Source organism: Triticum aestivum, chromosome 5D (assembly GCF_018294505.1).
Source record: "Triticum aestivum cultivar Chinese Spring chromosome 5D, IWGSC CS RefSeq v2.1, whole genome shotgun sequence".
Classification (NCBI taxonomy): Eukaryota; Viridiplantae; Streptophyta; class Magnoliopsida; order Poales; family Poaceae; genus Triticum; species Triticum aestivum.
This window is the reverse complement of record NC_057808.1, coordinates 390,455,144-390,479,830: the sequence shown is the minus strand read 5'-3', so window position 1 is coordinate 390,479,830 and position 24,687 is coordinate 390,455,144. Positions and strand designations below refer to the sequence as shown.

General features: G+C 44.2%; 1 pseudogene; it reads left to right on the top strand.

Moving 5' to 3' along the window:
• Positions 1–3,590: 3,590 nt before the first annotated feature.
• On the top strand, positions 3,591–4,812 carry LOC123120705 (putative F-box/LRR-repeat protein At3g28410; annotated as a pseudogene).
• The last annotated feature ends 19,875 nt before the right edge of the window (positions 4,813–24,687 follow it).

Genomic DNA, 24,687 nt, shown 5'->3' with positions numbered 1-24,687 from the left:
AGTGCGGCCAGTTTTTGCCGTAACCCTCTCTACTCTCTTGCACATGCTATGTGGGTGAAATGATGATACCATGCCAAGTTTCAACATTTTCATAGTTCATTTTGTAGCGATTTTCAATTTCACGGTCATTTAGCTCTCTAAACAAATCGGTAAATGACTGAAAAACAGCAAATGATGTCAGAAAGTGTTGAAAATTGATGACGTCGCTTTGAATGTTGCGTACTGAACGCAAAAATAGTCTGGAGTTGTAATAAGTTTAAAAAAATAAAGTGCCGGTGTAACAGATGAGTTTTCGTCCGAAACCGGCCCTGATACTTCGAAAGAGATTGTCCAGTTTGTACACGAAGTGCATCCAGTTTTTGCCGTATTGTCCAGTTTGTACACGAAGTGCATCCAGTTTTTGCCGTAACACAAGAAGTCCGGAGTTGTAATAAGTTATTAAAAAACAGATGAGTTTTCGTCCGAAACCGGCCCTGATACTTCGAAAGAGACTGTCCAGTTTGTACACGAAGTGCATCCAGTTTTTGCCGTATTGTCCAGTTTGTACACGAAGTGCATCCAGTTTTTGCCGTAACACAAGAAGTCCGGAGTTGTAATAAGTTATTAAAAATAATCTAGTTTTTGCTGTAACACAAGAAGTCCGGAGTTGTAATAAGTTATTAAAAATAAAAAAGAGGCGCAATGCTCGTTAATTAGCTTCAAGCCTTTCGGAATAGTGTAGACTGCACTGCACATAGCTCCATGCAGTCTACCCTATTCCTTAAGGCTTGAAGCTAAGCAACGTGAAGGTGAGCATTGCGCCTCTTGTTCATCGTCTCTGCACTCAGGGCTTATAAACCGCTCCTAGTGCCTCTCTCTTCGTGAGGTGGAACTAAAAAACAGCTTAGTAAGAAACTCTAGTACCGGTTCATGCCACGAACCGGTACTAAAGGTGCTCGTGGGGCCACAGCCTCATTAGTACCGGTTCATGGCACGAACCGGTACTAAAGGTTTGCCACGAACCGGTACTAAAGAGCTCCTCCCGCCTAGCCGTTGGAACCGGCACTAATGGACATATTAGTGCCGGCTCAAAATCAAACCAGCACTAATGTGCTTCACATTTGACCTTTTTCTACTAGTGAGATCATCGCAGTAATTAATCCATATGGTAAGCATTACGTTGAGTTAATAAAGTTATGCCTTAGGCATGATGACCTTCTAAAGGGAAGATCTGACCTCACAACATACTCCCTTCGTTCGGAATTACTTGTCACAAAAATGGATGTATCTACAACTAAAATACATCTAGATATATTCATTTCTTGAACGAGTAATTCCGAACGGAGGGAGTACATGCTATGACATTGCATAGAGATGTAAAGATCACCCATCTGGTAAGCATTGCGCTGAGTTAATAAAGTTTGACCTTCTAAAAGGAAGATCTGACCTCACAACATAGAACATACATGCTATGATATTGCATAGAGATCGAGATGTAAAGATCACCCATCTGGTAAGCATGCATTGCGCTGAGTTAATAAAGTTTGACCTTCTAAAAGGAAGATCTGACCTCACAACATACATGCTATGACATTGCACAGAAAGATATAAAGTTCTCACTCCATACACGTACATGGTTGGCGTCGAAGAATCAGTTGGCTCCATACACGTACATGGTTGGCAGTCAATGGCAGTTCTCGATCTCCCTCGCTGTACAGACGATGGCAGTTCTCGATCTCCCATCCATAGCTCTCTTCTTTCTCGCTCAGCAAACCCACCATAGCTGACACTCCCGCACGTGTACGCCGCTCACGGTGATCCGAGCCCCCGAGAGATTCGGGTTCAAGCCGACGAACGCCTTGGCCTGCTCCAAGGAGAAGAAGGTGGGGTCGCTGAACGGCCCACCCATGGTAGAGCTGCCTTGAGAGACGCGGGTTGGGGACGGTGTGCTGCCGGCGACCTTGAGCGCGAGAGGCGGCGGAGGGTTGCCGCAGGCCTTGAGCGCGGCTTGGCGGCGGAGGGCTCCCGGCGGCCTTGAGCGCGAGAGGCGGCGGAGGGCTGCCGCAGGCCTTGAGCGCGGCTTGGCGGCGGAGGGCTCCCGGCGGCCTTGAGCGCGAGAGGCGGCGGAGAGCTGCCGCAGGCCTTGAGCGCGGGGTGGCGGCGGAGGGCTGCGGGCGGCCTTGAGCGCGAGAGGCGGTGGAGGGCTACCAACTGCGGCGATGGGACGTCTTGGAGGGGGATTAAATGCGGGGCTGCCTAAATGGGGAGCCGGGTCGATCCAGATTGCACGGTTCACCAGGTATATATAGATGGAGTCCTAGTCGGTTCCCTGAATGCCTTTGTTGTCGTTCCTCCCCCAATAAATTTTTGCATTAGGATGAAAATAAAAAAGTACTTCCTCCGTAAACTAATATAAAAGCATATTTGGAGGGAGTACTACAGTACATTTTAGTATTCAACGATAACTTGTGCATATCATTTTTTCTTGCTGATATATGCGTTTGCAACTGCAATCTAAGTCAAGATTTAATTTAGTTGCAAATATATTAGTAGTTTAGTGTACATCATCGTATATGGATCGGTTATTGTGCACTGTGCGAAGTAGAGAGAATAATTATATACTTGTTGTAACCTTTAGCATATGGTAGCTGATTGGAATCAACATCCCCTATTGTGCCAGTAATAGCTTTTGTGCTAATTTAAATGGTATATGAAGATATATAATAGTCATTTTCAGAATACCCCATATAAAGAAGGTATTAATTAAGATTGCATTTTAAATCAAACTTTAGAAATGATTAACAAGACGATAGCATATTTGAAATTTACACAGTTTTCTAAGAAATTTTCATATATAATATGCCAGATTTTGAGTTAGGATTAAAAAGATATGAATATTTTTAAAAATATTTAAATATGCTCGATTAAAAAATAAACAAAAAAGTGTAGCAAATTGTGGACCGCTGGGTAATAAACCCTGTTCGGTGCAGCGACTTGTAAAAAGAAAAGAACACATTTTTTTACTTATGGATGGCATAGTGAGTAATTCGTGGCAACTTCGGGCGCAATTTTCTTGATGTGCGGTCAGAATCAATAGTCCATTTATTATTAGTTAAAGATTAAAGATAAAGATATATCAAATAAAAAAATATCCACCGATTCGTTTGTTTGACCGTCTCCTCGTCTCTTGCGTCTAGCGAGCCCAAAAACAAAAGAAATTGCCGAAGAAGTACGAGATGCCGCTCCATGCTGCGTCAGACAACTATTGAAATTGTCCTGATAGTTCACATAGCCCATTTTTTCAAAGTGACTGTGGTATCTTTACCTAATAATAAAGAGCTTATTGCTTCTGATAGTACGTCATGCACTTTTACAGAAAAACCCTTCACTTTATGAAAAGAAACCTGCAGTCCAAAAATAAATGAGAAAAACCTATTCAACGCCGCTTGCTTGTCTTCTGGTCACCCCGCTGGGCCTTCGCGGGCGTTGCAGACCCTCCTGCCTAGCTTCGTTCGTTTGTTATTTCATCACATGTTTCAATTAATAGTTTCACCCTGCTTATTAATAGTCCCACCCTGCTTGTTTACATCACAGGTTCCATTAAGGATGCAATGACAAGGGATCTCGTCAGCAAAGTTGATCATATTCTTAAAAAACCACTCAGGCGTCGGCATGAAGAAACTAAGACTTGAACTTGTTGAGTGTAACAAGGTTGATTCCTATTATATTAATAGTTGGCTTCATATTGTTGTTACAGCAGGAATTGAAGAACTCGAGATTTTTCTGCCTCATATTCCTAGGGAACCATACAATTTACCATGCTCGCTTTTATTTAATGGGAGTGAAAGCTCAATTCGGTATCTTCACATAGCCATCTGTGCCTTCTGTCCCACAGCCGAGCTTGGTTGCTGGAGAAGCTTGACACGGTTATGTCTGAGTAATGTACGGATTGCTGACGATGAGCTAGAGGGCCTTCTTTCCAATTGTCCTGCATTGGAGCTTTTGAGACTCCTGAATTGCCGTGAGATCGTTTGCCTGAAGGTACCTCGTATGCTGCAGCGGCTTACGTTCCTGAGAGTGTCTCTATGCAGAAATCTGCAAGTGATAGACAGCAGTGCTCCAAATATCTCCACTTTTCACTTCAAAGGTAGAGTGTTAAGAATTCGGTCAGTTCAACATTGTCTTGCATGCTCGCACGAAGCTTCTGTCCTATGCACCAAATGTTGAAACACTTGCGATATCCTCACCTAATGAGGTATATTCTGAAAGCTTAGATGAATATAGACTAGCTATTTGCATATAGCAGTATTTATGCCATGTGTTGTCATATAATTAATCTGATTATCTTTATGCAGATGATGCTGGAATTTTGTCTATTTTGGGCCTAGCCCAATAGCAGTTTCAGAAATTCCTAATAAATCCTAGAGGCCCACGCAGCCCATTCATGCAAGGCAAGAGGTGGAACAAAAGTTTAGTCCCACATTGCTAGTTTAGAGGGAGTTGGACCTCTTTATAAGGGAGGTTCTTTCCCCACATGTATGAGCATGAGAATAAGAGGGACATCCACGCGCGCTCCTCCTTCGCCGCCCGCCACGCCTCGGCACGCCGCGGGTTGCGGGAATACGAACGGCGCACCTCTTCGCGTTCTGCCTGTTCGCTTCGTCTGGAGCGCTCTGCGCGACTACTAACTCCTTCGTCACGGACGCTCTGGACTCCGACGACTTCTTCCCCAACATCGACAACCTTCTCGACGACATGCCTGGCGAGGATGTTGACCCCAAGTCCAGTACTATTGCTGCTATCCCGTATGTGATGTTCTGGTGTTTGCCCTAGATATATTAGGTTCTACATCGTATATGCAACTACCTCTACTGTCTGCTCTAGATTTGCTAGGCTACAGTTCATATTTACATATGCCATTTACCTTCTCTCTGTTACAACGCATGGCTTATTTTATCTCTACTATATTAGTCATGCTTTATCTAGTTTTTCTGTTAATAAAATCATTTGGTAAATTGCTCATATTTCCAACAATCCAAAAACCTTATTATAGGCAATTTACCCCGAGTGGTTTTGCTGCTTCCATGAAACCTCCTATGTTTGAGGGTATCCACTATAAGAGGTGGCGCGTGAGAGCAGTCTTATGGTTTCAAACCATGAGTTGCTATGACGCCACTCTTGGCAAACCTGAAGGAGAGCTTGATGCTCAACAGGCATAAGCTTTTCAGAAAATGGATACTCTGTTTAAGGCTGCTCTCTTGAGTGTTCTTGGTGAGAACATAGTTGATGCTTATGCGTCAATTGATAATGGAAAAGATATGTGGGACGCACTCGAGGCCAAGTTTGGGGTCTCGGATGCTGGCACTGAGCTGTACATCATGGAGCAATTCTATGATTACAGGATGACTGAAGAGCGCTCCGTGGTTGAGCAAGCTCATGAGATACAGTCATTTGCTAGAGAACTTGAGCACTTCAATTGTATGCTACCGGATAAGTTTGTTGCCGGAGGTATTATCACTAAGCTTCCTCCTTCATGGAGGAACTTTGCTACCTTACTAAAGCATAAGAGACAGGAGTTTTCCATCCAGGATCTCATTGGTACTCTTGATGTGGAAGAAAAGGCGAGAGCAAAGGACACACGTGCTCGAGGTATTGAGGGAGGATCTAGTGCCAATCTGGTACAGAAGAAGAACTTCCAGCCCCACAAGTTCAAGAACAAGGGCAAGTTTGATGGTAAAGCAAAGTTTGATGGGAAGAACAAGGCTGTGCAACACACGAACTTCAAGAAGAAGAATGACAAGAAGAAAGATGCTTGTCATGTGTGTGGGGATCCTGATCATTGGGCTCCTAGTTGCCCTAATCGCTATGACAAGCGTCATCCTGGGAAAGGCGGCAAGACCGCTAATGTTGTCATTGGAGACACTGACATGAAGGATGCTGGGTATGGAATATTTCCCACTATTCTTTCAGTATGTCATTCTCCTGATTGGTTGATTGACACGGGTGCTAATGTGCATGTATGCGGTGATATTTCCATGTTTTCGTCTTATCAGACCGCAGGGACTTCAACCGTGCTGATGGGCAACGGTTCAAGTGCTTCTGTTCGTGGTGTTGGCACGGTCGATCTGAAGTTTACTTCGGGGAAGATTGTGCGACTGAAGAACGTGCATTATGTTCCCTCCGTCAATAAAAATCTTGTTAGCGGATCTCTTCTGTGTAGAGATGGCTACAAGCTTGTCTTTGAGTCGAATAAATTTGTAATATCCAAGTATGGAACCTTTGTTGGTAAAGGTTATGAGTCAGGAGGCCTGTTTCGTTTATCCTTATCAGACGTTTGCAAGAAAGTTGTTAATCATATTTGCAACAATAGTGAATCAAATGTGTGGCATTCACGTCTTTGTCATGTTAACTTTGGTTGCATGTCACGACTAGCGAAGTTGAACTTAATCCCTAGTTTCACCACTGTCAAGGGATCTAAGTGTCAAGTGTGTGTGCAAGCTAAGCAACCTCGTAAGTCTCACACGACTGCGGAAACGAGAAATCTTGCACCACTAGAGCTCATACATTCAGATCTATGTGAAATGAATGGTGTTTTGACAAAAGGTGGAAAGAAATATTTCATGACGTTAATTGATGACTCCACTAGATACTGCCGTGTGTATCTTCTGAAATCTAAGGATGAGGCTTTGAACTTTTTCAAGATCTATAAAGTTGAAGTGGAAAACCAACTTGATCGAAAAATCAAGAGGCTTAGGTCCGACCGTGGTGGAGAGTATTTTTCCAATGAATTTGATGCTTTTTGTGCGGAACATGGTATAATCCATGAGAGGACGCCTCCCTATTCACCTCAGTCAAATGGGGTGGCCGAAAGAAAGAACCGTACTCTAACTGATTTGGTTAATGCCATGTTAGACACATCGGGTCTCTCCAAGGCATGGTGGGGGGAGGCGATATTGACAGCATGTCATGTGTTGGAAATATGCCCTAGAGGCAATAATAAAATGGTTATTATTGTATTTCCTTGTTCATGATAATTGTCTATTATTCATGCTATAATTGTATTAACTGGAAACCGTAATACATGTGTGAATACATAGACCACAACATGTCCCTAGTAAGCCTCTAGTTGACGAGCTCTCAATAGATGGTTATGGTTTCCTGACCATGGACATTGGATGTCATTGATAACGGGATCACATCATTAGGAGAATGATGTGATGGACAAGACCCAATCCTAAGCATAGCACAAGATCGTGTAGTTCGTTTGCTAAGAGCTTTTCTAATGTCAAGTATCATTTCCTTAGACCATGAGATTGTGCAACTCCCGGATACCGTAGGAATGCTTTGGGTGTACCAAACGTCACAACGTAACTGGGTGGCTATAAAGGTGCACTACATCGTTGGTACGAATCGAGACTGGGATTTGTCACTCCGTATGACGGAGAGGTATCTCTAGGCCCACTCGGTAATGCATCATCATGAGCTCAATGTGACTAAGTAGTTAGTCACGGGATCATGCATTACAGAACGAGTAAAGTGACTTGCCGGTAACGAGATTGAACGAGGTATTGGGATACCGGCGATCGAATCTCAGGCAAGTAACATACCGATTGACAAAGGGAATTGTATACGGGATTGATTGAATCCCCGACATCGTGGTTCATCCGATGAGATCATCGTGGAATATGTGGGAGCCAACATGGGTATCCAGATCCCGCTGTTGGTTATTGGCCGGAGAACGTCTCGGTCATGTCTGCATGGTTCCCGAACCCGTAGGGTCTACACACTTAAGGTTCAATGACGCTAGGGTTATAGGGAATAGATATACGTGGTTACCAAATGTTGTTCGGAGTCCCGGATGAGATCCCGGACGTCACGAGGAGTTCCGGAATGGTCCGGAGGTAAAGAATAATATATAGGAAGTGAGGTTTTGGCCACCGGAAGAGTTTCGGGCGTCACCGGTAATGTACCGGAACCACCGGAGGGTTCCGGGGGTCCAACGGGAGGGGCCACCAGCCCCGGAGGCTTGCATGGGACAAGACTGGGAAGGGACCAGCCCCTGAGTGGGCTGGTGCGCCTCCCACTAGGGCCCAAGGCGCAGCTTGGAAGGGAAAAGGGGAAACCCTAGGCGCAGATGGGCCTAAGGCCCACCCTAGGGCGCGCCCCCCTCTCTCCCCCTCTTGGCCGCCCCCTCCATCCAATCTAGGGCTGGCCGCCACCCCTAGGGGTGGGAACCCTAGAGGGGGCGCACCCTCCTCCCCTCCTCCTATAAATAGTGGGGGGTTTTGGGGCTACAGAAGACACGAGTCTCCCTCTCTCTTGGCGCATCCCTACCCCTCTCCCTCCTCGTCTCTCGCAGTGATTGGCGAAGCCCTGCTAGAGTGCCACGCTCCTCCACCACCACCACGCCGTCGTGCTGCTGCTGGACGGAGTCTTCCCCAACCTCTCACTCTCCCTTGCTGGATCAAGGCACGGGAGACGTCACCGGGCTGCATGTGTGTTGAACGCGGAGGCACCGTTGTTCGGTGCTTAGATCGGATTCGGCCGCGATCTGAATCGCTTCGTGTACGACTCCACCGACTGCGTTCTTGCAACGCTTCCGCATCGCGATCTTCAAGGGTATGAAGATGCACTCCCAGCTCTCTCGTTGCTAGTTAATCCATAGATTGATCTTGGCGATGCGTAGAAAATTTTGAATTTCTGCTACGTTCCCCAATAGTGGCCTCATGAGCTAGGTCTATGCGTAGATTCTATGCACGAGTAGAACACAAAGTAGTTGTGGGCGATGATTTGTTCAATTTTCTTGCCATTACTAGTCTTATCTTGATTCGGCGGCATTGTGGGATGAAGCGGCCCGGACCGACCTTACACGTACTCTTACGTGAGACAGGTTCCACCGACTGACATGCACTTGATGCATAAGGTGGCTAGCGGGTGTCTGTCTCTCCCACTTTAGTCGGATCGGATTCGATGAAGAGGGTCCTTATGAAGGGTAAATAGAAACTGGCATATCACCGTTGTGGCTTTTGCGTAGGTAAGAAACGTTCTTGCTAGAAACCCATAGCAGCCACGTAAAACATGCAACAACAATTAGAGGACGTCTAACTTGTTTTTGCAGGGTATGCTATGTGATGTGATATGGCCAAAAGGATGTGATGAATTATATATATGTGATGTATGAGATTGATCATCTTCTTGTAATAGGAATCACGACTTGCATGTCGATGAGTATGACAACCGGCAGGAGCCATAGGAGTTGTCTTAATTTATTGTATGATATGCGTGTTAATGAAAAACGCCATGTAATTACTTTACTTTATTGCTAACCGTTAGCCATAGTAGTAGAAGTAACAGTTGGCGAGACAACTTCATGAAGACACGATGATGGAGATCATGATGATGGAGATCATGGTGTCATGCCGGTGACGAAGGTGATCATGCCGCGCCTCAAAGATGGAGATCAAAAGGCGCAAGATGATATTGGCCATATCATGTCACTTTATGATTTGCATGTGATGTTTGTCATGTTTACATCTTATTTGCTTAGAACGACGGTAGCATAAATAAGATGATCCCTCACTAAATTTTCAAGAGATGTGTTCCCCCTAACTGTGCACCGTTGCGAAGGTTCGTTGTTTCGAAGCACCACGTGATGATCGGGTGTGATAGATTCTAACGTTCGCATACAACGGGTGTAAGCCAGATTTACACATGCGAAACACTTAGGTTGACTTGACGAGCCTAGCATGTACAGACATGGCCTCGGAACACAAGAGACCGAAAGGTCGAACATGAGTCGTATAGTAGATACGATCAACATGGAGATGTTCACCGTTGACGACTAGTCCGTCTCACGTGATGATCGGACACGGTCTAGTCGATTCGGATCATGTATCACTTAGATGACTAGAGGGATGTCTATCTAAGTGGGAGTTCATTAAATAATCAGATGAACTTAATTGTCATGAACATAGTCAAAAGGTTTTTGCAAATTATGTCATAGCTTACGCTTTAGTTCTACGTTTAAGATATGTTCCTAGAGAAAATTTAGTTGAGAGTTGACAGTAGCAATTATGCGGACTGGGTCCGTACACTGAGGATTGTCCTCATTGCTGCGCAGAAGGCTTATGTCCTTAATGCACCGCTCGGTGTGCTGAACCTCGAGCGTCGTCTTTGGATGTTGCGAACATCTGACATACACGTTTTGATGACTACGTGATAGTTCAGTGCGTAATGTTAAACGGTTTAGAATTAAGGCACGAAGACATTTTGAAACGTCACGGACATATGAGATGTTCCAAGAGCTGAAATTGGGATTTTAGGCTCGTGCCCATGTCAAGAGGTGTGAGACCTCCGACAAGTTTCTTAAGCCTGCAAACTAAGGGAGTAAAGCTCAATCGTTGAGCATGTGCTCAGATTGTCTGAATACTACAATCGCTTGAATCGAGTGGGAGTTAATCTTCCAGATGAGATAGTGATGGTTCTCCAAAGTCACTGCCGCCAAGCTAGTAGAGCTTCGTGATGAACTATAACATATCAGGGATAGATATGATGATCCTTGAGCTATTCGCGATGTTTGACACCGCGAAAGTAGAAATCAAATAGGAGCATCAATTGTTGATGGTTAGTAAAACCACTAGTTTCAAGAAGGGCAAGGGCAAGAAGGGATACTTCATGAAACGGCAAATCAGTTGCTGCTCTAGTGAAGAAACCCAAGGTAGAACCCAAACCTGAGACTAAGTGCTTCTGTAATGAGGGAAACGGTCACTGAAGCAGAACTACCCTAGATACTTAGTAGATGAGAAGTCAGGCAAGGTCGACAGAAGTATATTGGATATACATTATATTAATGTGTACTTTACTAGTACTCTTAGTAGCACCAGGGTATTAGATACCGGTTCGGTTGCTAAGTGTTGGTAACTTGAAATAAAAGCTACGGAATAAATGGAGACTAACTAAAGGTGAGATGACGATATGTGCTGGAAGTGTTTCCAAGGTTGATGTGATCAAACATCGCACGCTCCATCTACCATCGAGATTGGTGTTAAACCTAAATAATTGTTATTTGGTGTTTGCGTTGAGCATAGACATGATTGGATTATGTTTATCGCAATACGGTAATTCATTTAAGGAGAATAATGGTTACTCTGTTTATTTGAATAATACCTTCAATGGTCTTGCACCTAAAATGAATCTCGATCGTAGTGATACACATGTTCGTGCCAAAAGATATAAAATAGTAATGATAGTACCACATACTTGTGGCACTGCCATTTGAGTCATATTGGTATAAAACGCATGAAGAAGCTCCATGTAGATGGATCTTTGGACTCACTCGTTTTTGAAAAGATTGAGACATGCGAACCATGTCTATTGGTATATATGCATGAAGAAACTCCATGCAGATGGATCGTTTGGACTCACTTGATTTTGAATCACTTGAGACATGCAAATCATACCACATGGGCAAGATGACTGAAAGGCCTCGTTTTCAGTAAGATGGAACAAGAAAGCAACTTGTTGGAAGTAATACATTTTGATGTGTGCAGTCCAATGAGTGCTGAGGCATGCAGTGGATATCGTTATGTTCTTACTTCACAGATGATTTGAGTAGATGCTGAGTGTATTTACTTGATGAAACACAAGTCTGAATTATTGAAAGGTTCAAGTGATTTCAGAGTGAAGTTGAAGATCGTCGTGACAAGAGGATAAAATGTCTATGATATGATCATAGAGATGAATATCTGAGTTACGAGTTTGGCACACAATTAAGACATTGTGGAAAGTGTTTCACAATTAATACCGCCTGGAACACCATAGTGTGATGGTGTGTCCGAACATCATAACTGCACCCTATTGGATATGGTGCATACCATGATGTCTCTTATCGAATTACCACTATCGTTTATGGGTTAGGCATTAGAGACAACCGCATTCACTTTAAATAGGGCACCACGCGATTCCGTTGAGATGACACCGTATGAACTATGGTTTAGAGAAACCTAAGCTGTCGTTTCTTAAAAGTTTGGGGCTGCGACGCTTATGTGGAAAAGTTTCAGGCTGATAAGCTCGAACCCAAAGCGGATAAATGCATCTTCATAGAATACCCAAAACAGTTGGGTATACCTCCTATTTCAGATCTGGAAGCAAAGTGATTGTTTCTAAGAAACAAGTCCTTTCTCGAGGAAAAGTTTCTCTCGAAAGAATTGAGTGGGAGGATGGTGGAGACTTGATGAGGTTATTGAACCGTCACTTCAACTAGTGTGTAGCAGGGCACAAGAAGTTGTTCCTGTGGCACCTACACCAATTGAAGTGGAAGCTTATGAGAGTGATCATGAAACTTCGGATCAAGTCACTACCAAATGTCGTAGGTCGACAACGATGCGTACTACTTTAGAGTGGTACGTAATCCTGTCTTGGAAGTCATGTTGCTAGACAACAATGAACCTACGAGCTATGGAGAAGCGATGGTGGGCCCAGATTCCGACGAATGGCTCGAGGCCATAAAATCCGAGAGAGGATCCATGTATAAAAACAAAGTATAGACTTTGGAAGAACTACTTGATGGTCGTAAGGTTGTTGGGTACAGATGGATTTTAAAGGGAAAACGGACAATGATGGTAAGTATCACCATTAAGAAAGCTCGACTTGTCATTAAGATGTTTTCTGACAAGTTCAAGGAGTTGACTACGATGAGACTTTCTCACTCATAGCGATGCTAAGAGTCTGTTGGAATTATATTAGCAGTTACTGCATTATTTATGAAATCTTGCAGATAGGATGTCAAAACATTGTTTCCTCGACGATTTTCTTGAGGAAAGGTTGTATGTGATACAACCAGAAGGTTTTGTCAATCCTGAAAGATGCTAACAAGTATGCAAAGATCCAGCAATCCTTTTAAGGACTGGAGTAAGCATCTCGGAGTTGTAATGTACGCTTTGATGAGATGATCAAAGATTTTGGGTTTTTACAAAGTTTATGAGAAACTTGTATTTCCAAAGAAGTGAGTGGGAGCACTATAGAATTTTTGATAAGTATATGTTGTTAACATATTGTTGATCAGAAATGATGTAGAATTTCTGGAAAGCATACAAGGTTATTTGAAAAGTGTTTTTCAATGGAAAACCTGGATTAAGCTACTTGAACATTGAGCATCAAGATCTATAAGGATAAATAAAAAACGCTTAATAGTACTTTAAAATGAATACATACCGTGACAAGATTTTGAAGGTGTTCAAAATAGATCAGCAAAGAAGGAGTTCTTGGCTGTGTTACAAGGTGTGAGTATTGAGTAAGACTCAAGACCTGACCACGGCAGAAGAGTGAGAAAGGACGAAGGTCATCCCCTATGCTTTAGACGTAGGCTCTACAGTATGCTATGCTGTGTACCGCACCTGAAGAGTGCCTTGCCATGAGTCAGTCAAGGGTGAAAGAACATGCGGTGCCCCCATGTTTGGTTTTGGTAATTGATGACAATCCCTATGGACTAATGGTTGCCTTGAGTTATATTTGAAGGATTTGTCCATAGGCTTTTCTTGAAGTCCATGTGTTGGTTTCAAGGAGTTTATGTGGTGACCAAGGTGTTATTAAGGAATTATCCAAAGATTGGTCATGTGAGAGTAGAGCTTATTGCAAGCATGTCTTGAAGAAGAAGATTGTGTGATCATTCATGTTTACCTTCAAGACATCATCCAAATGAAGAGAGTTGGAAAGAGTCAAGGTTGATCAAGACTAAGTCAAGAGTGAATCAAGTTGATCAACACACAAAGCGCACAAGATGTACCGAGAGGGATCAAGCGATCCCATGGTGTGGTAAGCATTGTCAATTACGCTTTGTGTACTAACCCATGATCTTCGTGAGAGTTCTTTGTGGGGTTAGGTTGCGGTGTGCAAGTTCAAGTGAAGCATCATGAAGAGATCAAATGCTTGAAGCTTGCCGTCCATTGTGGCGACAATGGACTTGTGAAGATGTTGCGGTGTGCAAGTTCAAGTGAAGCATCATGAAGAGATCAAATGCTTGAAGCTTGCCGTCCATTGTGGTGACAATGGACTTGTGAAGATGTGCGGAAGAGTGGCTCACCCATAGTGGAGTATGGGGGAGCAATCAACTAGTCTTCATCGAGCCAACACAACCAAGAAAGGTGGTCCAACTTGAGGGAGTCAAGATCGTCATCACCTAGCTCAAGTGGACCATGTGCAAGGCAAAGGTTTGCTCTTGATAGGTTTTCTATTTTACCGGTCTCATGATGGTAGTTGGGAGACCGGGTTATAGGATCGATTGCCGTACTATCAAGGGGGGGCTCTCGATGAGTAGCTTGATCGTATCGTTCATAGAGAGCTCAAACCATTGCATCCTTGCATCATCTTTGTTGGTTCTTGTTTGGTTCTTCTCTTTGTGAGTTTTGGAGCTTATGGTCATCTTGATGACAAGCTCGAGTTCATCGAAAACGGAGTTCACTCGCATCTTCTATGATGTTGGAGGTTATGCCGGTTCTTCTCGGTTGGAGGTTTCACTCCTATATTTTTGGCATACCTCCCCTGCCTGTTTTGATGCTACTCGTCTTTCTCAATCCAACAAGCTTGAGTTTGCTCAATTCGGAGCTCATATGCAGAAGTTATGGCAGTTTTGGTCTCCTAGCGGTAGTACCGCGGCCAGAGCGGCAGTACCGCGTATCGCCCCAAGCGGTTGTTGGAAATATGCCCTAGAGGCAATAATAAATAGGTTATTATTATATTTCCTTGTTCATGATAATCGTTTATTATCCATGCTAGAATTGTATTGATAGGAAACTCAGATACATGTGTGGATACATAGACAACACCATGTCCCTAGTAAGCCTCTAGTTGACTAGCTCGTTGATCAATAGATGGTTACGGTTTCCTGACCATGGACATTGGATGTCGTTGATAACGGGATCACATCATTAGGAGAATGATGTGATGGACAAGACCCAATCCTAAGCCTAGCACAAGATCGTGTAGTTCGTTTGCTCAGAGCTTTTCTAATGTCAAGTATCACTTCCTTAGACCATGAGATTGTGCAACTCCCGGATACCGTAGGAATGCTTTGGGTGTGCCAAACGTCACAACGTAACTGGGTGGCTATAAAGGTGTACTACGGGTATCTCCGAAAGTGTCTGTTGGGTTGGCACGAATCGAGACTGGGATTTGTCACTCCGTGTAAACGGAGAGGTATCTCTGGGCCCACTCGGTAGGACATCATCATTATGTGCACAATGTGACCAAGGAGTTGATCACGGGATGATGTGAGTTACGGAACGAGTAAAGAGACTTGCCGGTAACGAGATTGAACAAGGTATAGGGATACCGACGATCGAATCTCGGGCAAGTAACATACCGTTAGACAAAGGGAATTGAATACGGGATTGATTGAATCCCCGACACCGTGGTTCATCCGATGAGATCATCGTGGAACATGTGGGAGCCAACATGGGTATCCAGATCCCGCTGTTGGTTATTGACCGGAGAACGTCTCGGTCATGTCTGCATGGTTCCCGAACCCGTAGGGTCTACACGCTTAAGGTTCGATGACGCTAGGGTTATAGGGAAAGCATGTACGTGGTTACCGAATGTTGTTCGGAGTCCCGGATGAGATCCCGGACGTCACGAGGAGTTCCGGAATGGTCCGGAGGTAAAGATTTATATATGGGAAGTCCTGTTTTGGTCACCGGAAAAGTTTCGGGTGAAATCGGTAATGTACCGGGACCACCGGGAGGGTCCCGGGGGTCCACCAAGTGGGGCCACCAGCCCCAGAAGGCTGCGTGGGCCAAGTGTGGGAGGGGACCAGCCCCAGGTGGGCTGGTGCGCCCCCCCACCAAGGCCCAAGGCGCATGGGAGAGTGGGAGGGGGCAAACCCTAGGTCCAGATGGGCCTTAGGGCCCATCTAGTGGGGCGCCTCCCCCTCTCCTCCCCTTGGCCGCCCCCTTGATGGGATCTAGGGCTGGCTGCCTCCTCTTGGGGGTTTGGACTCACTCATTTTGAAAAGATTGAGACATGCGAACCATGTCTATTGGTATATATGCATGAAGAAACTCCATGCAGATGGATCGTTTAGACTCACTTGATTATGAATCACTTGAGACATGCAAATCATACCACATGGGCAAGATGACTGAAAGTCCTCGTTTTCAGTAAGATGGAACAAGAGAGCAACTTATTGGAAGTAATACATTTTGATGTACGCAGTCCAATGAGTGCTGAGGCATGCAGTGGATATCGTTATGTTCTTACTTCACAGATAATTTGAGTAGATGCTGAGTGTATTTACTTGATGAAACACTAGTCTGAATTATTGAAAGGTTCAAGTAATTTCAGAGTGAAGTTGAAGATTGTCGTGACAAGAGGATAAAATGTCTATGATATGATCATAGAGATATCTGAGTTACGAGTTTGGCACACAATTAAGACATTGTGGAAAGTGTTTCACAATTAATACCGCCTGGAACACCATAGTGTGATGGTGTGTCCGAACATCATAACTGCACCCTATTGGATATGGTGCATACCATGATGTTTCTTATCAAATTACCACTATCGTTTATGGGTTAGGCATTAGAGACAACCGCATTCACTTTAAAAGGGGCACCACGCAATTCCGTTGAGACGACACCGTTTAGAGAAACCTAAGTTGTCGTTTCTTAAAAGTTTGGGGCTGCGCAGCTTATGTGAAAAAGTTTCAAGCTGATAAGCTCGAACCCAAAGCGGATAAATACATCTTCATAGAAAACCCAAAACAGTTGGGTATACCTCCTGTTTCAGATCTGGAAGCAAAAGTAATTGCTTCTAGAAACGAGTCCTTTCTCGAGGAAAAGTTTCTCTCGAAAGAATTGAGTGGGAGGATGGTGGAGACTTGATAAGGTTATAGAACTGTCACTTCAACTAGTGTGTAGCAGGGCACAGGAAGTTGTTCCTGTGGCACCTACACCAATTGAAGTGGAAGCTTATGATAGTGATCATGAAACTTCGGATCAAGTCACTACCAAACCTCGTAGGACGACGAGGATGCGTGCTACTTCAGAGTGGTACGTGATCCTGTCTGAGATATCATGTTGTTGGACAATACTGAACCTACGAGCTATGGAGAAGCGATGGTGGGCCCATATTCCGACAAATGGTTAGAAACCATGAAATCCGAGATAAATGGATCTTTGAGAAGAAGACGGACGTGGACGGTAATGTTACCGTCTATGAAGCTCGACTTGTGGCAAAGAGTATTTTCACAAGTTCAAGGAGTTGACTACGATGAGTTTTTCTCATCCGTAGCGATGCTTAGGTCCGTCGGAATCATGTTAGCATTAGCTACATTTATGAAATCTGGCAGATGGATGTCAAAACAAGTTTCCTTACCAGTTTTCGTAAGGAAAGGTTGTATGTGATACAATCAGAAAGGTTTTGTCGATCCTAAAGGATGCTAAAAGGTATGCTAGCTCCAGCGATCCTTCCATGGATTAGAGCAAGCATCTCGGAGTCAGAATATACGCTTTGATGGGGTGATCAAAGTTTTTGGGTTTATACAAAGTTTGTTAGAAACTTGTATTTACAATAAAGTGAGTGGGAGCGCTACAACATTTCTGATAAGTATATATATTGTTGATCCGAAATGATGTAAAATTTCTGGAAAGCATAAAGGGTTGTTTGAAAGGAGTTTTTCAAAGGAAGACCTGGATAAAGCTACTTACATATTGGGCATCAAGATCCATAGAGATAGATCAAGACGCCTGATGATACTTTCAAAAGACAACACACCTTGACATGATTTTGAAAGAGTTCAAAATAGATCAGCAAAGAAGGAGTTCTTGGCTGTGTTACAAGGTGTGAGTATTGAGTGAGACTCAAGACCTGACCACAGCAGAAGATAGAGAAAGGACGAAGGTCGTCCCCTATGCTTTAGACGTAGGCTCTATAGTATGCTATGCTGTGTACCGCACATGTAGTGTGCCTTGCCATGAGTTGGTCAAGAGGGTACAATGGTGATCCGGGAAAGGATCTCATGACAGCGGTCGAACTTATCCTTAGTACCTAGTGGATTAAGGAATTTTCTCGATTATGGAGGTGGAAAGGAGTTCGTCGTAAAGGGTTACGTCGATGCGAACTTTGACACTAATCCGGATGACTCTGAGTAGTAAACCGGATTCGTATAGTAGAGCAATTATTTGAAATGGCTCCAAATAGCGCGTGGTAGCATCCACAAAAATGACATAGATATTCGTAAAGCACACGGATCTGAAAGGTTCAGACCCATCGACTAATAACCTCTCTCACAAGCATAACATGATCAAACCAGAACTCATTGAGTGTTAATCACATAGAGATGTGAGCTAGATTGTTGACTCTAGTAAACTCTTGGGTGTTGGTCACATGGTGATGTGACCTGTCAGTGTTAATCACATGGTGATGTGAACTAGATTATTGACTCTAGTGCAAGTGGGAGACTGTTGGAAATATGCCCTAGAGGCAATAATAAATAGGTTATTATTATATTTCCTTGTTCATGATAATCGTTTATTATCCATGCTAGAATTGTATTGATAGGAAACTCAGATACATGTGTGGATACATAGACAACACCATGTCCCTAGTAAGCCTCTAGTTGACTAGCTCGTTGATCAATAGATGGTTACGGTTTCCTGACCATGGACATTGGATGTCGTTGATAACGGGATCACATCATTAGGAGAATGATGTGATGGACAAGACCCAATCCTAAGCCTAGCACAAGATCGTATAGTTCGTTTGCTCAGAGCTTTTCTAATGTCAAGTATCACTTCCTTAGACCATGAGATTGTGCAACTCCCGGATACCGTAGGAATGCTTTGGGTGTGCCAAACGTCACAACGTAACTGGGTGGCTATAAAGGTGCACTACGGGTATCTCCGAAAGTGTCTGTTGGGTTGGCACGAATCGAGACTGGGATTTGTCACTCCGTGTAAACGGAGAGGTATCTCTGGGCCCACTCGGTAGGACATCATCATTATGTGCACAATGTGACCAAGGAGTTGATCACGGGATGATGTGAGTTACGGAACGAGTAAAGAGACTTGCCGGTAACGAGATTGAACAAGGTATAGGGATACCGACGATCGAATCTCGGGCAAGTAACATACCGTTAGACAAAGGGAATTGAATACGGGATTGATTGAATCCCCGACATCGTGGTTCATCCGATGAGATCATCGTGGAACATGTGGGAGCCAACATGGGTATCCAGATCCCGCTGTTGGTTATTGACCGGAGAACGTCTCGGTCATGTCTGCATGGTTCCCGAACCCGTAGGGTCTACACACTTAAGGTTCGATGACGCTAGGGTTATAGGGAAAGCATGTACGTGGTTACCGAATGTTGTTCGGAGTCCCGGATGAGATCCCGGACGTCACGAGGACTTCCGGAATGGTCCGGAGGTAAAGATTTATATATGGGAAGTCCTGTTTTGGTCACCGGAAAAGTTTCGGGTGAAATCGGTAATGTACCGGGACCACCGGGAGGGTCCCGGGGGTCCACCAAGTGGGGCCACCAGCCCCAGAAGGCTGCGTGGGCCAAGTGTGGGAGGGGACCAGCCCCAGGTGGGCTGGTGCGCCCCCCCACCAAGGCCCAAGGCGCATGGGAGAGTGGGAGGGGGCAAACCCTAGGTCCAGATGGGCCTTAGGGCCCATCTAGTGGGGCGCCTCCCCCTCTCCTCCCCTTGGCCGCCCCCTTGATGGGATCTAGGGCTGGCTGCCTCCTCTTGGGGGTGGAAACCCTAAGGGGGGCGCAGCCCCCTTCCCCCCTATATATACTTGAGGTTTGGGCTGCCATACACACACGAGAAAGTCTCCTTTTGGTGCAGCCCTACCCCTCTCCCTCCTCCTCCTCTCCCACGGTGCTTGGCGAAGCCCTGCGGGATTGCCACGCTCCTCCACCACCACCATGTCGTCGTGTTGCTGCTGGATGGAGTCTTCCCCAACCTCTCCCTCTCTCCTTGCTGGATCAAGGCGTGGGAGACGTCACCGGGCTGCACGTGTGTTGAACGCGGAGGCACCGTTCTTTCGGTGCTTAGATCGGAATCAACCGCGATCTAAATCGCTACGAGTACGACTCCCTCATCCGCGTTCTTGCAACGCTTCCGCATCGCGATCTACAAGGGTATGTAGATTCACTCCCCTTCCCCTCGTTGCTAGATTACTCCATAGATTGATCTTGGTGATGCGTAGAAAATTTTGAATTTCTGCTACGTTCCCCAACAGTGGCATCATGAGCTAGGTCTATGCGTAGTTTCTATGCACGAGTAGAACACAAAGTAGTTGTGGGCGTCGATGTTGTCAATTCTTCTTGCCGCTACTAGTCTTATCTCGTTTCGGCGGCATTGTGGGATGAAGCGGCCCGGACCGACCTTACACGTACTCTTACGTGAGACAGGTTCCACCGACTGACATGCACTAGATGCATAAGGTGGCTAGCGGGTGTCTGTCTCTCCTACTTTAGTCGGAACAGATTCGATGAAGAGGGTCCTTATGAAGGGTAAATAGAAATTGGCAAATCACGTTGTGGTCATACGTAGGTAAGAAACGTTCTTGCTAGAAACCTACAAACCACGTAAAAACTTGCAACAACAATTAGAGGACGTCTAACTTGTTTTTGCAGCAAGTTCTATGTGATGTGATATGGCCAGAAGATGTGATGAATGATATATGTGATGTATGAGATTGATCATATTCTTGTAATAGGAATCACGACTTGCATGTCGATGATTATGACAACCGGCAGGAGCCATAGGAGTTGTCTTTATTATTTTGTATGACCTGCGTGTCATTGAATAACGCCATGTAAATTACTTTACTTTGTTGCTAAACACGTTAGCCATAGAAGTAGAAGTAATCGTTGGCGTGACGACTTCATGAAGACACAATGATGGAGATCATGGTGTCATGCCGGTGACAAAGATGATCATGGTGCCCCGAAGATGGAGATCAAAGGAGCAAAATGATATTGGCCATATCATGTCACTATTTGATTGCATGTGATGTTTATCATGTTTTTGCATCTTATTTGCTTAGAACGACGGTAGCAAGTAGGATGATCCCTTATAATAATTTCAAGAAAGTGTTCACCCTAACTGTGCACCGTTGCGAAGGTTCGTCGTTTCGAAGCACCACGTGATGATCGGGTGTGATAGATTCTTACGTTCGAATACAACGGGTGTTGACGAGCCTAGCATGTACAGACATGGCCTCGGCACACACGCAATACACTTAGGTTGACTTGACGAGCCTAGCATGTACAGACATGGCCTCGGAACACAAGAGACCGAAAGGTCGAACATGAGTCGTATAGCAGATACGATCAACATGGAGATGTTCACCGATGATGACTAGTCCGTCTCACGTGATGATCGGACACGGCCTAGTTTGACTCGGATCATGTATCACTTAGATGACTAGAGGGATGTCTATCTGAGTGGGAGTTCATTAATCAGACGAACTTCATTATCATGAACATAGTCAAAAGGTCTTTGCGAATTATGTCTTGCGCTTTAAGTTCTACTGGTTTAGATATGTTCCTAGAGAAAATTTAGTTGAAAGTTAGTAGTAGCAATTATGCGGACTGGGTCCGTAAACTGAGGATTGTCCTCATTACTACACAGAAGGCTTATGTCCTTAATGCACCGCTCGGTGTGCTGAACCTCAGCGTCGTCTGTAGATGTTACGAAACATCTGACATACACGTTTTGATAACTACGTGATAGTTCAGTGCGGTTTAGAATTGTGGCACCCAAGACGTTTTTGAAACGTCGCAGAACATGTGAGATGTTCCGAAGACTGAAATTGGGATTTCAGACTAGTGCCCACGTCAATAGGTATGAGACCTCTGACAAGTTTCCTAAGCCTGCAAACTAAGGGAGAAAAGCTCAATCGTTGAGCGTGTGCTCAGATTGTCTGAGTGCCACAATCGCTTGAATCGAGTGGGAGTTATTCTCCCAGATGAGATAGTGATAGTTCTCCATAGTCACTGCCACCAAGCTAGTAGAGCTTCGTGATGAACTATAACATATCAAGGATAGTTATGATGATCCTTGAGCTATTCGCGATGTTTGACACCGCGAGAGTAGAAATCAAGAAGGAGCATCAATTGTTGATGGTTAGTAGAACCACTAGTTTAAGAAGGGCAAGGGCAAAAGGGATACTTCATGAAACAGCAAGTCGTTTGCTGCTCTAGTGAAGAATCCCAAGGTTGAACCCAAACCCGAGACTAAGTGCTTCTGTAATAAGAGGAACGGTCACTGAAGCAGTACTACCCTAGATACTTGGTAGATGAGAAGGCAGGCAAGGTCGACAGAAGTATATTGGATATACGTTATATGAATGTGTACTTTACTAGTACTCCTAGCAGCACCAGGGTATTAGATACTGGTTCGGTTGCTAAGTGTTAGTAACTCGAAATAAAAGCTGCGGAATAAATGGAGACTAGCTAAAGGTGAGATGACGGTATGTGTTGGAAGTGTTTCCAAGGTTGATGTGATCAAGCATCGCATGCTTCCTCTACCATCGAGATTTGGTGTTTGCGTTGAACATGATTGGATTATGTTTACCGCAAAACGGTTATTCATTTAAGGAGAATAATGGTTACTCTGTTTATTTGAATAATACCTTCAATGGTCTTGCACCTAAAATGAATCTCGATCGTAGTGATACACATGTTCATGCCAAAAGATATAAGATAGTAATGATAGTACCACATACTTGTGGCACTGCCACTTGAGTCATATTGGTGTAGAACGCATGAAGAAGCTCCATGTAGGTGGATCTTTGGACTCACTCATTTTTGAAAAGATTGAGACATGCGAACCATGTCTATTGGTATATATGCATGAAGAAACTCCATACAGATGGATCGTTTGGACTCACTTGATTATGAATCACTTGAGACATGCAAATCATACCACATGGGCAAGATGACTGAAAGGCCTCGTTTTCAGTGAGATGGAACAAGAGAGCAATTTATTGGAAGTAATACATTTTGATGTATGCAGTCCAATGAATGCTGGGGCATGCAGTGGATATCGTTATGTTCTTACTTCACAGATGATTTGAGTAGATGCTGAGTGTATTTACTTGATGAAACATTAGTCTGAATTATTGAAAGGTTCAAGCAATTTCAGAGTGAAGTTGAAGATCGTCGTGACAAGAGGATAAAATGTCTGTGATATGATCATAGAGATGAGTATCTGAGATACGAGTTTGGCACACAATTGAGACATTGTGGAAAGTGTTTCACAATTAATACCGCCTGGAACACCATAGTGTGATGGTGTGTCCGAACATCATAACTGCACCCTATTGGATATGGTGCATACCATGATGTTTCTTATCAAATTACCACTATCATTTATGGGTTAGGCATTAGAGACAACCGCATTCACTTTAAAAGGGGCACCACGCAATTCCGTTGAGACGACACCGTTTATAGAAACCTAAGTTGTCGTTTCTTAAAAGTTTGGGGCTGCGATGCTTATGTGAAAAAGTTTCAGGCTGATAAGCTCGAACCCAAAGCGGATAAATGCATCTTCATAGAATACCCAAAAACAGTTGGGTATACCTCCTATCTGGAAGCAAAAGTAATTGCTTCTAGAAATGAGTCCTTTCTCGAGGAAAAGTTTCTCTCAAAAGAATTGAGTGGGAGGATGGTGGAGACTTGATAAGGTCATTGAACCGTCGCTTCAACTAGTGTGTAGCAGGGCACAGGAAGTTGTTCCTGTGGCACCTACACCAATTGAAGTGGAAGCTTATGATAGTGATCATGAAACTTCGGATCAAGTCACTACCAAACCTCGTAGGATGACGAGGATGCGCACTACTTCAGAGTAATGCGTGATCCTGTCTTGGAAGTCATGTTGCTAGACAACAATGAACCTACGAGCTATGGAGAAGCGATGGTAGACCCATATTCCGACGAATGGCTCGAGGCCATGAAATCCGAGATAGAATCCATGTATCAGAACAAAGCATGGACTTTGGTGAACTTGCCCGATGATCGGCAAGCCATTGAGATAAATGGATCTTTAAGAAGAAGACGGACATGGACGGTAATGTTACCGTCTATGAAGCTCGACTTGTGGCAAAGAGTATTTTCACAAGTTCAAGGAGTTGACTACGATGAGATTTTCTCATCCGTAGCGATGCTTAAGTCCGTCGGATTCATGTTAGCATAAGCTGCATTTATGAAATCTGGCAGATGGATGTCAAAACAAGTTTCCTTACCAGTTTTCGTAAGGAAAGGTTGTATGTGATACAATCAGAAAGGTTTTGTCGATCCTAAGGATGCTAAAAAGGTAAGCTAGCTCCAGCGATCCTTCCATGGACTAGAGCAAGCATCTCGGAGTCAGAATATACGCTTTGATGGAGTGATCAAAGTTTTTGGGTTTATACAAAGTTTGTTAGAAACTTGTATTTACAATAAAGTGAGTGGGAGCGCTACAACATTTCTGATAAGTATATGTGAATGACATATTGTTGATCCGAAATGATGTAAAATTTCTGAAAAGCATAAAGGGTTGTTTGAAAGGAGTTTTTCAAAGGAAGACCTGGATAAAGCTGCTTACATATAGGGCATCAAGATCTATAGAGATAGATCAAGACGCCTGATGATACTTTCAAAGAACGCACACCTTGACATGATTTTGAAAGAGTTCAAAATAGATCAGCAAAGAAGGAGTTC